Source organism: Mobula hypostoma, chromosome 6, assembly GCF_963921235.1.
Source record: "Mobula hypostoma chromosome 6, sMobHyp1.1, whole genome shotgun sequence".
Lineage (NCBI taxonomy): Eukaryota > Metazoa > Chordata > Chondrichthyes > Myliobatiformes > Myliobatidae > Mobula > Mobula hypostoma.
Genome location: NC_086102.1, coordinates 65265813 through 65282238, shown reverse-complemented (window position 1 = coordinate 65282238; position 16426 = coordinate 65265813). Strand labels below are relative to the sequence as shown.

The 16426-nt window shown below is 42.9% G+C and overlaps 1 protein-coding gene across 13 annotated transcripts in view; it reads left to right on the top strand.

Annotated features, from left to right (window-relative positions):
- The window catches only part of dmd (dystrophin), a 1998855-nt gene that overhangs the window by 1970268 nt on the left and 12161 nt on the right, over positions 1-16426 (top strand). The window lies entirely within an intron of this gene.

Genomic DNA, 16426 nt, shown 5'->3' with positions numbered 1-16426 from the left:
CTTATCAGATTCCCCCTCCTCCAGCACTATATCTCTTTCTCCAAACAACTTCCTGGCTCCTTATTTCACCAGCCCCCCCACTTCCCCCACCCGGTTTAACCTATCACCCAACCACCTTGTACTACTTCTCTCCCCCCCCCCCCCAGCTTCATACTCTAACTTCTGATCTTTCTTTTCCCCAGTGCTGATGAAGGGTCTTGGCCTGAAATGTCAACTGTTTATTTCTTTCCATAAGTGCTGCCTGGCCTGCTGAATTCCTCCACATTTTGTGTGTGTTGCCTTGGATTTCCAGCATTTGAAGGTTTTCTTAAATTTGAGTGTTTCCAGCTCAGATCGAGGGTTCTTGATCTTTAACATCAATTAATGTTTCACTACCCACAATGAAGTCCGAGTGATTGAGTATTCCAGCATTTTCTGATTTTGTTTCTTTTCTGCAGCATCTGCAGTTTTTGCCCCAAATATTTCCTGATTGCAACTCAAGACTTAACTTTAGAAAGTTGAAACTCATGAGAAAGGACGTGAACTTGCTGGTCTTCACTTAAAAAGGAGAACTCTGGAAATACTCTGCCCTGAAGCTTTAACTCTGATTTTCCCTCCATAGATGCTGGCTGACATGCCTACTCTTTCTAGCATTCTCCTTTTATTTCAGATATTGAGCATTTACAGAATTTTCATTTAAAATTTCCTGTTTTCTGATTATTCTCAGAGTCCTTTATCGATATAGTTCCTCGCAAAGGACAGAACTGAAATGTTAATCCCACTTATGGGACTTGGAAACGGTTTTCATAACTTGATATCTAAACCCAACAGCAATACTTATCCCTGCCAACTCTGTTGTAGTCAAATGATTTGCTCGTATTAATTTCATCATCAGGCATTTTTATTTCTCCAAACCTGGCATAATGCTGATTTACCACAACTTCTTAAGGTTAAATATCAAATGCTGGGCTTGCCGTTGATAACACATTATGAGTGAATTAAGTATGCTTCCACAACACCACGATGATGACTTTCTCAGTGGACAAACCCAAATCTCAGTTTGACTCACCCCAGCGAATGCACCCAATATGTTGGCCATTGTGAATGTGGCACAATAGGATTGACATTGCCAGCTCCCACAATTGTGATTTATCCATCACAACAGTGCTGACTGATCGATGTTGATTGTTGGTCCGGCAGCATTTGAGATTTTAATTCCCTTTCATTGCTCTCAAATTCTTCTATCCCTCCCCAGCCCTCTATCTGGTTGAGATCTCCATTCAGGCTTCTGCCCAACCCCATTGTTCACTGTTTTTCATTCCTTTAGCCATCCAGGACCTAAGCAAGTAACCTCACTTGACAATTTTTGCTATCCCTATTTCTCTGGGCAGGTTTTCACCTTTCCAAATTCCTTCCTGAAGTATGTGTCAGAATTTGGTTCAAAATATCTATGTGAATAACCAAGGAAATGGCCTCAAAATAAATTTAAGGTGTTGTGTAGAAAGAAAGAAATATAGTATCCAAATGATAAAATACTTCAAATGGAGATTCATTTGAGCAGAACTTCTTGCAGACATGATTTTTGTGTTCACTAGAATGGCTGAAAGGATTAATAAAGAGCTAGATAAACACAAGGGAGGGAGTTAAACATGACACATTATTTTGAAATATTAGTTAATTTAATTAAAGGTGTGGCACATTTCTGGAGTGTGATTGAATTAAATATGATAGTGTAAAATTTAAAATGAATTCATAAAGGCATGTGCTATTTGGAGAGGCTGGACAAACATGGGTTATTTTTTCTGGAGTGACTGAAGCAAAGAGGAAACCTGATAGAGGTTATGAGAGAACAGTGTCTTTATCCCATGGTTAAAATGTTTAATACTAGAGGGCATACATTTAAAGTGAGGCAGGATTAAGTTCAAAACAGTGATGGGGCATTGTTTTTGTGCACCGAGAGTGATGGCTGCCCTGTAAAGAATGGCTAGGGGTTTTGTTCCTGTGCTGTACTATTCTATGTTGTTTGCCTTTTTTAAAACAAAGGCACTGACTGGAGGAACTGAAGTTGTAGGTTAAAGAGAAAGGTGTGAAATATAGCAGCTCACTATCAGATAGAATCGATGAAAGTCTTATCTCAGAGCTCCAGGCATTTTAGGCCTCTCTACTGTCACGACTTGTGCCTCTGCTGTATGCCTGAGCTGGTAGTTGGACTGAGGCAAATTGCATACTACATCAGTGACAGTCTTCAGCCTCTTGTCCTGAAAGGCAGGGTGCCTCTTTTCATCTCTAAGAGAGCTGGAATCAGAGGGGGGAGAGGGGAGGCTGGGGGTGTCAGTGGAGAGGGGAGGGTTGGGTGAGAGGAAGATGGAGCCTCTGAGGGCCCAGGAGTTGACGGTGGGATCTGAGGAAGACGGGGCTGCGGAGTGGTGGTGGGGGAAGGGGAGACGGGAGTCACAATAGCAGCACATAAAGACCCGGCCTGGAGTTCAAGGCTGGAGTCGCAGTTGGTGGTTGCGCAATCACTTCGAATGTGTCCATGGTCGTTGCTGGAGTCCGGGTTTTGAATATGTCCTGAGGTGTTGGAGCCGCCGAGATCAATGGCAGGGGCCACAATTTGAAGTTCATTTCACGTACATCTGCTCTCACTCCATCCTCCCACCACCCCACTAGGAATAGGGTTCCCCTGGTCCTCACCTACCACCCCACCAGCCTCCGGGTCCAACATATTATTCTCCGTAACTTCCGCCACCTCCAACGGGATCCCACCACTAAGCACATCTTTCCCTCCCCCCCTCTCTCTGCATTCCGCAGGGATCGCTCCCTACACAACTCCCTTGTCCATTCGTCCCCCCCATCCCTCCCCACTGATCTCCCTCCTGGCACTTATCCGTGTAAGCGGAACAAGTGCTACACATGTCCTTACACTCCCTCCCTTACCACCATTCAGGGCCCCAAACAGTCCTTCCAGGTGAGGCATCACTTCACCTGTGAGTCGACTGGGGTGATATACTGCGTCCGGTGCTCCCGATGTGGCCTTTTATAGATTGGTGAGACCCGACGCAGACGGGAGACCGCTTTGCTGAACATCTACGCTCTGTCCGCCAGAGAAAGCAGGATCTCCCAGTGGCCACACATTTTAATTCCACATCCCATTCCCATTCTGACATGTCTATCCACGGCCTCCTCTACTGTAAAGATGAAGCCACACTCAGGTTGGAGGAACAACACCTTATATTCCGTCTGGGTAGCCTCCAACCTGATGGCATGAACATCGACTTCTCTAACTTCCGCTAATGCCCCACCTCCCCCTCGTACCCCATCTGTTATTCATTTTTATGCACACATTCTTTCTCTCACTCTCCTTTTTCTCCCTCTGTCCCTCTGAATATACCTCTTGCCCATCCTCTGGGTCACCCCCCCCTTGTCTTTCTTCCCGGACCTCCTGTCCCATGATCCTCTCGTATCCCCTTTTGCCTATCAACTGTCCAGCTCTCGGCTCTATCCCTCCCCCTCCTGTCTTCTCCTATCATTTTGGATCTCCCCCTCCCCCTCCAGCTTTCAAATCCCTTACTCACTCTTCCTTCAGTTAGTCCTGACGAAGGGTCTCGGCCTGAAACATCGACTGCACCTCTTCCTGCGTTCACCAGCAACTTTGTTGTGTGTTGTTTAAATACCTGCAGTTGCACAAGACCTTCGCTTTGACTGAATTTTGAGTTGTTTTTAAGTGTTTTACACCCTCTTCGAAATAACTTTATAGTATGTGTATTTCTGTGATTGTTTTTGAATGAACATTCAAGTTATTTGACAGGTGCTTCAGCTTGAGGATGTGGCTAAACCTGCTTTCAAAGAACTTCCATGTTGCCTGCTGATGAAAGGGACTGTGCTCTTTTCAGATCTCAGTGAGCAGGTCAGAACTGCCTTCCATGAGGAGGTTTGTGCTGGGAATCCACTCCATTAAGAGCAGGCTAAACAGAAAAATGATCAGCAGGTGCAGGTACTGAGCTGATCTGAGGAGGTTTCAAGTCAATACTTCTGCCAAAAAAGCAAACACATCCCAGATGGTGCAACCCACACCTCCATTTCACCCCCAAAAATTCTTCCTCGACTCAGATATAGCAAACATAGTTAAGGCAGGCTAAGCTGAATTATAATTGTTCAGGCAGCATCTCTAGGAAGAGGTACAGTCGACGTTTTGGGCCGAGACCCCTCGTCAGGACTAACTGAAGGAAGAGCTAGTAACAAATCTCTTACTAGCTATTCCTTCAGTTAGTCCTGACGAAGGGTCTCGGCCCAAAACGTCGACTGTACCTCTTCCTAGATATGTTGCCTGGCCTGCTGCGTTCACCAGCAACTTTGATGTATGTTGCTTGAATTTCCAGCATCTGCAGAATTCCTGTTGTTTGCGTTTAAAATCTATTCTTGGAGTTGCAATGGACATGTGTTAACCGAAATGTGCAAGTCAGAGCCATCTTGCGCAGCCCCTCATAGTGAGCAGTGCTGCGGTCACGCACGTGGTATGTCTCCAGGTGAGCAAAAGGGGAACTCAATTCAATTCCCAATAAAGACTAATCCCAGCAAAAAGATCATATTGCTGCAAGGTAGACTGACAAAAAAGCTACAAAGATACTTCAGGGATTACTCAGTTGTAGCATTCTGAAGTTCGTTTGCAAGTGATACGATGTGAACAGTTTTTTGTTTCTTTCATGGCATACGACCATACTGCCACATTAATGGGCTGGGGGTTGGAGAAGGAAAGTTAAATGACTGAGATACTACTTTAATGTCACTTAATGCACGACTGATTTAAATGTAGTAAGTACTGTTAAATAGCGGCACTGTTTATTGCTCCCCATTCACTCATCTGCCACTTGTTTTAAAGACTGGAGAATATAGTGTAGTTCTGCATTGGTCCTTGGGATCTTTAACAACACAAAACTCTGCAACACCAGCCTCGTCTGGCCCATATAACAGCTATTTACTGGAATCTACCTATAATCTAATTATAGACCAGTGAGCCTTATGTCTGTGGTGGGAAAGCTGTTGGAAAAGATTCTTAGAGATAGGATCTCTGGGTGTTTAGAGAATCATGGTCTGATCAGGGACAGTCAGCATGGCTTTGTGAAGGGCAGATCGTGTCTAACAAGCCTGATCGAGTTCTTTGAGGAGGTGACCAGGCATATAGATGAGGGTAGTGCAGTGGATGTGATCTATATGGATTTTAGTAAGGCATTTGACAAGGTTCCACACGGTAGGCTTATTCAGAAAGTCAGAAGGCATGGGATCCAGGGAAGTTTGGCCAGGTGGATTCAGAATTGGCTTGCCTGCAGAAGGCAGAGGGTGGTGGTGGAGGGAGTACATTCAGATTGGAGGATTGTGACTAGTGGTGTCCCACAAGGATCTGTTCTGGGACCTCTACTTTTTGTGATTTTTATTAACGACCTGGATGTGGGGGTAGGAGGATGGGTTGGCAAGTTTGCAGACGACACAAAGGTTGGTTGTGTTGTGGATAGTGTAGAGGATTGTCGAAGATTGCAGAGAGACATTGATAGGATACAGAAGTGGGCTGAGAAGTGGCAGATGGAGTTCACCCCGGAGAAGTGTGAGGTGGTACACTTTGGAAGGACAAACTCCAAGGCAGAGTACAAAGTAAATGGCAGGATACTTGATAGTGTGGAGGAGCAGAGGGATCTGGGGGTACATGTCCACAGATCCCTGAAAGTTGCCTCACAGGTGGATAGGGTAGTTAAGAAAGCTTATGGGGTGTTAGCTTTCATAAGTCGAGGGATGGAGTTTAAGAGTCACGATGTAATGATGCAGCTCTATAAAACTCTGGTTAGGCCACACTTGGAGTACTGTCTCCAGTTCTGGTCGCCTCTCTATAGGAAGGATGTGGAAGCATTGGACAGGGTACAGAGGAGATTTACCAGGATGCTGCCTGGTTTTGAGAGTATGCATTATGATCAGAGATTAAGAGGACATGGCTTTATGGTAAGGGGTGGGAAGTTCAAGGGGGATATTAGAGGAAGGATTTTTACTCAGAGAGTGGTTGGTGCATGGAATGCACTGCCTGAGTCAGTGGTGGAGGCAGTGAAGTTTAAAAGACTACTAGACAGGTATATAGAGGAATTTAAGGTGGAGGCTTATATGGGAGGCAGGTTTGAGGGTGGGCACGACATTGTGGGCCGAAGGGCCTGTACTGTGCTGTACTATTCTATGTTCTATGTACCTGTGAAAGTCTGTACATTTTAAGTGTTGATGTCAGCTACAATAAACATTACAGGCTGGCCTATCTCATCAGCATCGTTAGCTTCTGTTGTTACAAAAGCAAAACACTACAAATTCTGGATTTTTCTCCGCCTTTTTCCCCTTCTCTTGCCACTTCAAACCTCAGGATCTGTATTGACCAAAATGTTAAATCCTTTTCTCGAGCCACAAAAGCTGCCCGACCAGCAGCTTTCTGTTTCCGGCATTTTCTGTATTCCGTTCCCAGAGATATTGGAACAATGCAGCCCAACACCACCAGCACAAACTAGGGTGGGCTAATCCAGCAGCCCTGGTGGTTTTGGCAAGAGTTTCAGAGCTGGATAGTAAATTGAAGGTGAGGAGAGTGCAGCCATTACAACATCAGCCCGTGTTGGCTCACCATAAAGAAGGGAAAAAGTCAAGAAAGTAACTTAGGGACCTCATTTTACTTAAGATCAACATACTTAAATCAGGAGTTCTGCTGAGGTCACTTGTGTTTATTTTTGTGGCTCATCCTTCATTCTGTTGTAACCAGTACTGGAGATTACAGAATAATTCGTGCTCACCAGAGTCTACCAGAAACTAACTTAATATACATCATGGAAACACCATAGATCATTTTAACCCCATAATCTGATTCTCTGATCTGCAGATTCTGTATTCACAGCACAGTGGAAACATGCCAACAGATATCTTTGGATCTTATAAACTATAAATTTGCAATTAATGATTTTAAAAATCATTAATTATAGTAGCACAAATCAACAATTCAGTCCTATTCCCTTTGTGATTTACAGTTGCCATTTTTCTTGCACATTAAATTGAAATTGGTCCCAAGTAGACTCCTAAATTCTAAATCTTCCCAACTTCAGAGGTAATATGCATATACACTGCATTTTTGAATTTTTGGGATGGGAGTACATGCCTCAATTTTTTTAACTTAACAAGCAGTAACGTAGAGAGTCGTGTTTAGCTCATCGTCACAAAACAGTGCATTTATTTAAGTTCATAAAAAGACGGGATATTTCTTAAGCAATGGTTCATGAGTTATCCCCTCAAAATTATTCCCTTGTCTAAATTTGTGTTTTGCATTGCACAGTTATTCTGCTATGCTTGCAGTGCTTTTAGAGAGGTGAGCTATCCCCTTCAGGAGAAACTCTGCAGAAATGCAAGTGCAAGGCAGAGTGGTAGAAAGAATTTTTATGAATTAAGCAGCAGAACATTCCTCTCCAGCAAATGCATGTGGGAGTAGACGGATATGATTCCACAAATTAAAATTAGAAGAGGCATTGGAAAAGACGGAACTGCTTCAGTTTAAAATTTGCTTTCATTCGTAATTTCAGTTCTCCAACATGCAGTGAATCATAACCCCCTGACCCAAATGAAGCAGAAATCTCCATCAGTACGATACAGCTGAGGGAGGCCAAACTGTGGTGATGAGAATCAAACAAGGCAGACTTCAGCAACGTACTAGCTTTAAGTGTAAAATTTGCCACAAAAGAAACTGCCCTTCTCTGAGCACAGAAATGGTACTTAATATCAGGGTTATTCAAAATAGATAACTGTGTTTCAGCAAACCTACCCTCTTTCATTAAAAGTTACAGGACTAACATTCTGGTGGGCTGGTAATGGCTTGACAATTATGGATTATATTCTTTAAAGACAGATGTCTCGTGAAGGTCATTATTTGCTTGCTGTTTTGCTTGGCCTGCATTTCCAACGTAAAGGGTTTTTAATACAAAAAAAGTAGCCACATAGAAATAACAAAAGATCCCATTATGTTAATAGCATCTGCATTTCTGAAATCAAAGATAATGGAAAATATGTTTTAAAATTGACAATATCAAATGGTTCTTGGTCCTGTTTGTACTGAAGTCACTGTCATTGTTAAAATCAGTATGCTGAGTTTGTAAAAAAAAAGAATTGTAACATTGTGACTATGGCTCACCGCTTTGAAAATATGCAAATCTTTAAGAAGATCATTAGTCATAAAACAATGCAGAAAAATAATATTTCTACTGTGATATCATTAAGATCTTGCACGATAGAAAGTTCATGAAGTCATTTCTCAAGATTGTTGGCCTGCTATAACTCGCTGCTGGAATCATTTACTTGATCTTTTCAGCTGTATATATCAGGGAGAATTTTAACCCTAGAGTTTGTGGCTTTTATTTAGGTGGGATGCTGATCAGTGTGGAATCTGACCCCAAGGTCCCTTGAACCCACCCATTTCTAATTTTACTGGTACAGGACAGAAATTTTGGGGGTCGAGGGGTCACAAATCAATCCAGTCTCAAAGGAAAAGTCCTAGGAGTGAGTCGAAGTTTCATCAAGTAGAGATGTTGACTGGGACTGGTCAGTCCTCCGTTGGTTGAGGTCAACCATGGATGTTGTGACCCAGCTGTCTACATGATAGACAAGCCAGGGCAATATGATATGGGGAGCAGGCCAATTTGCAGGCCCTTCCTTTCTACACAGCTGATGAATCCAAAGGGACAGCAGAGGAAGATACAGTTTGGCACCAGCGGTGTCACAGGAGTTGCCAGTCAGCATTGAAGTCAACGTAGGGCTGCCTCAGAGTCTCTGGCTCTCAATTTTTCCTCAGGGTTTATTCCCGAAGCTTTCCCTATGAGTGGGTACAGCTGCAAAGCAATGGTGGCTTGAGAGATTAGAGTTTTCTTTCTCCTAGACCAGCTGCTAACCACAGCTGAGAAGCCCCTTCTGCCTGAAAAAACTGGTTTTAAGGTGCCAGTAGCCCGCCTTTGCCTCTTCTGTCAGTAGAAACTGATCTACCGGGCCTAGTAGCTATGCCACATGTGAAGGCCAGATCTGGACTTGGTTGTCAAGGCTATTTAAGATGCACACCATTGAGAACATTTAATAGGTTGTGAGAGCTTATCCCCACTACCTCCACCGGTTATTACAACCTTAAGGAAGAACGCTGGTGTGTATTTTTTAATAAAATGTTGTTGTGGGTAAGGAGGTAATGTAATTATTGGTGTTTGTTGATTAATTGGGCTTTTTTGCTCAATTTATTTTTTTGTTTCATGAAAGATCGATCTCATGAGTTGAAATGATTTGGGCCCAAAATAAGTTAGGTTTTGGAAGAAGTCGATCTATAATTTTTGAGAAGCAGCCTAATATATTGGAGATGTTATGAGGATGCACATTTGGGCTAATCTTAGTTCTGTCGAGGTTAAGTTAGCTATTTTCAGGGCTAATAAAAGGCCTGTGACTGTTACTAACAGGACAGATAGTTTGAGGAATAAAAGTATTGTTATGATTTGTGTTTTTGTGAGTATTTTGTTTGAGGTAATAATTAGGTTGGCTAGATGATTCGTAAGTGAGATGTTTGATTCAGCTTGTCACTAATGGGTTATTTACATTAATTGAGGGTAGCACTAGGAATGGTGGAAAATTTATTTATGGAACAATACTAGGACTAGGCTGTAAATAACATTGAAAAATGTAGCTCATAAGGTTATGCTGAGGGCTTAGGCATTTAGGTGGGAAGTGTTTCTGAAGTCCTCCTATTATTCGGATATCTTATTCATCATTAAGGCTGTGGATGACTGAACTTGAGCGTAGGAATATCATAGCATTGAAAAAAGCGTGTGTGCAAATACAGAGAGAAGCTAATTGAGGTTGGTTAAGGCTGATGGTAACTATTATAGTCCTAATTGACTGGATGTGGAGAAAGCAATAATTTTTTTTGATGTCGTTTTGAGTTAATGTGCAGGTGGCTGTGAATAGCTGTTAAGTAGGCTAAACGTGTTTGGAATGACAGAGCCTGTGTTTTCCCAAGGGCCAATTCAGACTTCCTGTGAATTCTACAGACTTTAAAAGTAAGTGACGGATGAGTGAATGGGAAGTAATAGACAGTGCTGCCATTTAGTTGTACTTGCTACAATTAAGTCAGTTGTTTCATTGTTGAATTGAAATTATAGCATCTCGGTCAATCACTGAACTTTCCTTCCTCCGGACCCCACCACAACTGTTATTGTAGCAGCATGCTTGTACTCAATGAAAGGGGTTAAAAAAAAACACTTCACATTATATCAAAGGCTTACAAACTTCTGAATGCTACAACCCAATAATCTCTGAAATATCTTCGTAGCTCTTTTTTGTCAGAGTAACTTGTAGCAAGGTGATCTCTAATCTATTTTTTGTTCAATCTGATTATGTTCGCACTGATATTATTTCTATTGGGGATTGAAATGAATTGCCCCTTTGTTCACTTGGGGATTTATATAGTGCACGAACACGGTGCTACACACTATGAGAGTCTACCCAAGATGGATCCAGCCTGCATGTTTTGTTCGTACATGTCCATTGGAACCCCAAGAAGAGACATCTAGTGCTGATAACTTCAAAATCAAAATGATTACGTAACCGCTGTTTCAAACTGCGGAATTTGATATCTAAGCCAGACCAGTCCACTTTATGCCAGGGTGATAATCATTCAGCCACTCTGACTGGCTAATAGAACTCTATGTGGTTACTCTAATTACTTGATATCGGGATTGTTCCTTTTCATCTAAATAATTTGGTGATTTGCCCCAGTATTGGTGTTTGGCTGGTTCATCTTTGAAAGAGGAAAGGAATTCTCACTCTAGCCTTAAAAGGGGTCCATGAGACCACACAAAGTACTGCATTGCTGTTTTGATCTCTGTACCTGAGGTGGGATAAATGTCAGTTGGAGATATTTCAGAGACGGTTCAGTAAGTTGATTCCTGGCATGATGGTTGTGTTTAATGGGGAGAGGTTTAAGTGACGGGCCTTTTCTCATCTGAGTTTAGAATATGTGAGCTAATGGAAGTAACAAAGATTCTGATTGGTGTTGATAGAGCAGATGCTAAGAGAATTGGGGGTTTCCCATTTCTTGTAAAGATGGTAATTTATTCTCTCAACACATCTTGGATCTTCAGAACTTTATACCACAGTGATTCACAATATTGTTTCTGGAACTGGATGGCTTGAGTTGTTACTGGAGACAGGGAGAGTTAAGGCTGGAATATAGGAGGTAGAGGGGTGACCTTATAGAGGTATTTTAAATCATGAGTGGTGTAGATAAGGTGAATGGTCACAGTATTTTTCTCAGGGTTGTGGGGGTCTAAAACTGGAGGGCATAGGTTTAAGTGAGAAGAGGAAGTTTTTCTGTACAGAAGATGGTGGGTATATGGAACGACTGCCAAAGAAAGTGTAGAGGAGGGTACAATTACAATGTTGTACAGGTGCAAGATGTATTAGAAAATAAGTCTTTAGAGACATGGAGTAAACACGGACAGATAGTTCTAGCAACACACACAAAATGCTGGTGGAACGCAGCAGGCCAGACAGCATCCATAGGAAGAAGCGCAGTCGACGTTTCTTCCTATAAATGCTGTCTGGCCTGCTGTGTTCCACCAGCATTTTGTGTGTGTTGCTTGAATTTCCAGCATCTGCAGATTTCCTGGTGTTTGCGTTTTCAGATAGTTCTAGCTCAGGTAGGCAACAAGGTCGAGTTGGACCAAGGGGCCTGGTTCTGTGCTGTTTAACTCTATGATGAGGTTAAATCATTAAATATGAGGTTGTGATCAACAGAATTTTGGACCACACAGTTAACACAGGATTGGTTGCACAATCTGGAATGTAAGAATGAGGTCCAGATTAGATCTGCTAAGATTCTAATGAATGGTGCATCAGGGGACAGGATTATGATTGCAGTCTTGTGTTCTTAATTAATGGCAGAATGAGATGGTCTGCAAATTTTTAATTTGGCTTGAATAGCATGTCATTTATTAGAAGTTAACTCGTGCAGAATAATTAGATGGCATTTTGCAACACATGCCACAATGTTTTAATAATTTCAGAGATGTTTTTGTTTGTTGCGGATGAGGTTGGGGATTAAGAAAAGCACCTGGAACATTGCTGGGGTCTATTCCTGGGAACATTATTTATAAGGCAGCAGCAGATATCCACATAGAAGGCATCTCTTGGTCTTTCATTGCAAATTTAAGAAATGTCCAGTTTTTCTGACTTGCTCTTTTGTATGGCAGCCATACTGCTGTGTCCTTTCTTTTGTTCCCAATTTCATTTCTGTGTCAGCAAACATTCCTGTTGGATGCTGCCTTTCCTTGCAATGTGGAGTTGCCAAAAACCAGAGTGTGAACAAATGCTTCTTGCATGTGGTGTTTGTTGGCCTTTAAGCTAGGAACCAAAAGCAAAGGATTGGATTTTGAAGAACAAAGAAGACAAAGGTCTTCTGTCAACTTCCATCTATCATCTTGGTTTGCTTTGAATGTAGAATTTGGTCAGCTTCAATCCTTTCCCTGACAAAGCCATATTTCTCCACTCCTATCTGTAACAGCTAAGCATTCTGCATGAATTGCAACATTCTCACTGGATTATTTGACCTTGGCTGAAATATAGCATCTGGTGGCATGTTTTAGATACTTCAATGTAAAAATTTCTTGATGAATCTAATTTGCCTTGAAAAAGCAGGCTAAGGAATAACTAACACACAAAATGCTGGAAGAACACTGCAGGTCAGGCAGCATCAATGGAAGTAAATAGACAGTTGACATTCTGGGCCGAGAACCTTGATCAGGACTGGAGAGGAAGGTGGAAGAAGATCTCAGAATAAGAACGTAGTGGTGGAGGGAAAGGAGGACAAGCTCGAAGGTGATAGGTGAGGCCAGGGGAAGTAAGAAGCTGGGAGATGATGGGTGGAAAAGGTAGAGGAATGGGGAAGAAGGAATCTGATAGGAGAAGAGAGTGGACCATGTGAGAAAGGAGAGGAGGAGGGGCACCAGGAGAAAGTGATAAGACGGTGAGGAAAAGAGGTAAGAAGCCAGAGTGGGGAATTGAAGAATGGGAAATGGGGGTGGGAACTTAGAGAAATTGATGTTCATGCCATCAGGTTGAAGGCTTACGAGACAGAATATGAGGTGTTGCTCCTCCAGCTAGAGAGTGGCCTTATCGTGACAGAAGAGAAGCGATGGACTGACATGTCAGAACAGGAATGGGGATAGGAATTAAAATGGTTGGCCACCGGAAGATCCTGCTTTTTGCGAATGGAGTGGAGGTGCTTGACATAGTGGTCCTCCATTTTAATTCGGGTCACACCAGTGTAGAGGAGGCCACATCAGCTGCATCCACTGATACAGTAGACAATCCCAACAGATTTTCAGATGAAGTATTGTCTCACCTGGAAGGATATTTGCGGCCCTGAATGGAGGTGAGGGAAGAGGTGAATGGCCAGGTGTAGCATTCTGCCATTTTCAGAGACAAGTGACAGGAGAGAGACTGGTGGGGAGGAACAATAGGGCAAGGGGATCACAGAGGGAGCAGTCCCTGTGGCAAGCAGAGATTGCTGGGGGGGGGCGGGAGGTAAAGACGTGCTTAGTGGTAGGATTCCACTGAAGATGGCAAAAAGAATAAGCAACCATTTGCTGTACAATAGGAAATGTGATAGCGTGAACTGGAGCTGGTGATATGAGAGTCAGACCGAAGTTTACATCAGAAAATAGTGTTCAAAGTTCCCTTTTACAGTGACACTACATCTGTCCAAAAGCCTCACTTGAGGCCATTGAATGGGCACAAGACCTTCAGCATAAGGTTTTATCCTGCTATCCAAATAATCTTGTACAAGATGTCAACACTGCATTAGAACGTCTGTTCACAAAACCAGCCTCCTTGTAATTATTGAGAAGTACGATAAATAGAGCTTCCTTGCTTTGCTTCTTTCTTGGGTAGCTGCAGACATTAAAGAATGAAATGAAAGTTTCATTTTAATGTAGAAGGAGGATACTTCTATCCATCAGGTCACTGCTGACTTGCAGAGCAATCTCTTACCCCCACAGTTGTTCCCCCATAACCTGTTTTCCCTAGATTTCCATCAGTTCCCCCAGATTCTCCCACCCTGGGGAAATTTTACATTGGCCAATTAACCTGCCAGCTTACACTTCTTTGAGTTGTGAGGAAAGCAAGCTGAAGCACTTCAAAAGAACATGCATCGTCACAGGGAGAACATACAAACTGAACCCATGGGTCAGAATGAAACCCGGGTCACTGGAGGTGTGACCACAAACGTGACCAAATCTGCAGATGCTGGAAATCCAAGCAACACGCACAAGAATGCTGGAGGAACTCAGCAGACCAGGCAGCATCAATGAAAAAGAGTACACAGTCGATGTTTTGGCCCGAGACCCTTCATCAGGACTGGAAAAACAAGATGAGAAGTCAAGAATAACAAGGTGGAGGGAGGGAAGGAAGTAGTACCAGGTGGTCAGTGACAGGTGAAGCTGGGAGATGGGGATGAGTGAAATAAAGAACTGGGAAGTTGATTGATGAAAGAGATAAATGGCCGGAGAAGGAGGAACCTGGTAGGAGAGAGTGGAAGACCATGGAAGGAAGGGAAGGGAGAGGAGCACCAGAGGGAGGAGATGGGTAGAGGGGGAAACTGGAATGGGGAATGGTGAAGAAGTGGGGGGCAGTTACTAGAAGATCAAGAAATCAATGTTCATGCCATCAGGTTGGAGGCTACCCAGGCAGAATATAAGGGGTCGCTCCTCCAACCTGAGTCTGGCCTCATCGCAGCAGTAGAGGAGGCCATGGACTGGCATGTTGGAATGGGAAGTAGAATTAAAATGGGTGGCTACTGGGAGATACCGCTTTTTCTGGTGAGCAGACTGTAGGTGCTTAACAACACAGTCTCCCTGTGTACGTCAGGTCTCACCGATATACAGGAGGCCACACCGGGAGCACTGGATACAGTAGATGAAACCAACAGACTCACAGGTGAAGGGCCACCTCACTTGGAAGGACTGTTTGGGGTCCTGAAGGGTAGTGAGGGAGGAGGTATCGCTTGGCCTGCTGAGTTCCTCCAACATTTTGTGTGTGTCACTAGAGACAGCAACTCCACTCGTTGCGACTCTGGTCTGAATTTTTCCATTTGGACAGTTTGCTTTTGAGTTCTTATGGCTCTTCTGGTTTGGCAAATACCTTCCATACTCAACGAATTCACCCCATCTTGCCCTCCAATTTGAAAAGAAAACTTGCCTTTTTTACCTTTTAAAAACAATTAGCTTTAAAATTTTGCATAGATTCTTTTAATCATTTCTCAAGAAATGGCACTTTTTAAGTAATTTCTTCAGTTGATCAGGAAATCCAGAAAACAAAATCTTTAACTTGCCAAGCCTTCCATTTTCACTTAACTTTGTGTCCCCTCTTCTGTTTTTCAGTGGGATCTGAGTTTTACCCACATAATACTTTAGTATTCCTGTCCACACTTGGATACAAATTGCAACTAAACTTGCTTCAAGTACAAATGTTTTGTCAAAAACCATAGAGACAATTTGTGGTTGAACAGAATTAAATTCAGAAAATTAATTCATCTCCAAGGTAATTGTCGAGTAGTACTGCAATTCAATTCAAAAGGCTTCTGTTTATATAAAGTGTGACAAGCCTTCTGATAAGGTAGTGACTCTAGATTCCACTCTCGTTGTTTGTTAAAATAAGGAATTTGCATCCCTTAACGTTGTGCCATCTGTTACCACTTAGAGTAAATTTGAAATTATTGCCCAAAACTTAACTTTACTATCTGACATGGAGATTTTCTGATGCTGGTTAAAGATTAAAACTGAATTGTATATTCAGGGCCTGAAGGTACAGTGCCTGAGGATTGGATCTGCAGTATTATTAAGTACTTTCTTGTTTTGTCAACATCATTATCCAGCTACAAAATAGAAGGGAGGTGGTGAGAATACACCACAATTCCCCATTACAAAGGTCTGGGAGCACTCCGATTCTTTCCGGAACCAAGACCCAACCAGTTCTTCTCATCAATGCTTTTATCTGTCAGCAAGTTAGGGTAAATGCAAGTAGCTTATTCTACTGAGGTTGGGTGAGATGAGAACTAGACATCATGGGTTAAGGGTGAAAGGTAAAATGTTTAAGTGTGGAACTTCTTCACTCTGGGAGGTTAGCGGGTGGGAGGTGAGAGTGCGGAATGAGCTGCCAGCACACATGGTGGATGTGGGTTTGATTTCAGCATTTAAGAGAGATTTGGATTGGTGTGTGGTTGGTGGGGTATGGAGGGCTATGGTCCTGGTGCAGGTCGATAGGACTAGACAGATTAATATGGATTCTTCCCCCCACCCCCGCACCACTCCCTCCATGTATGCTTATCTAGATTCTTTGTCTTCATCCTCTCCTCTTCCCC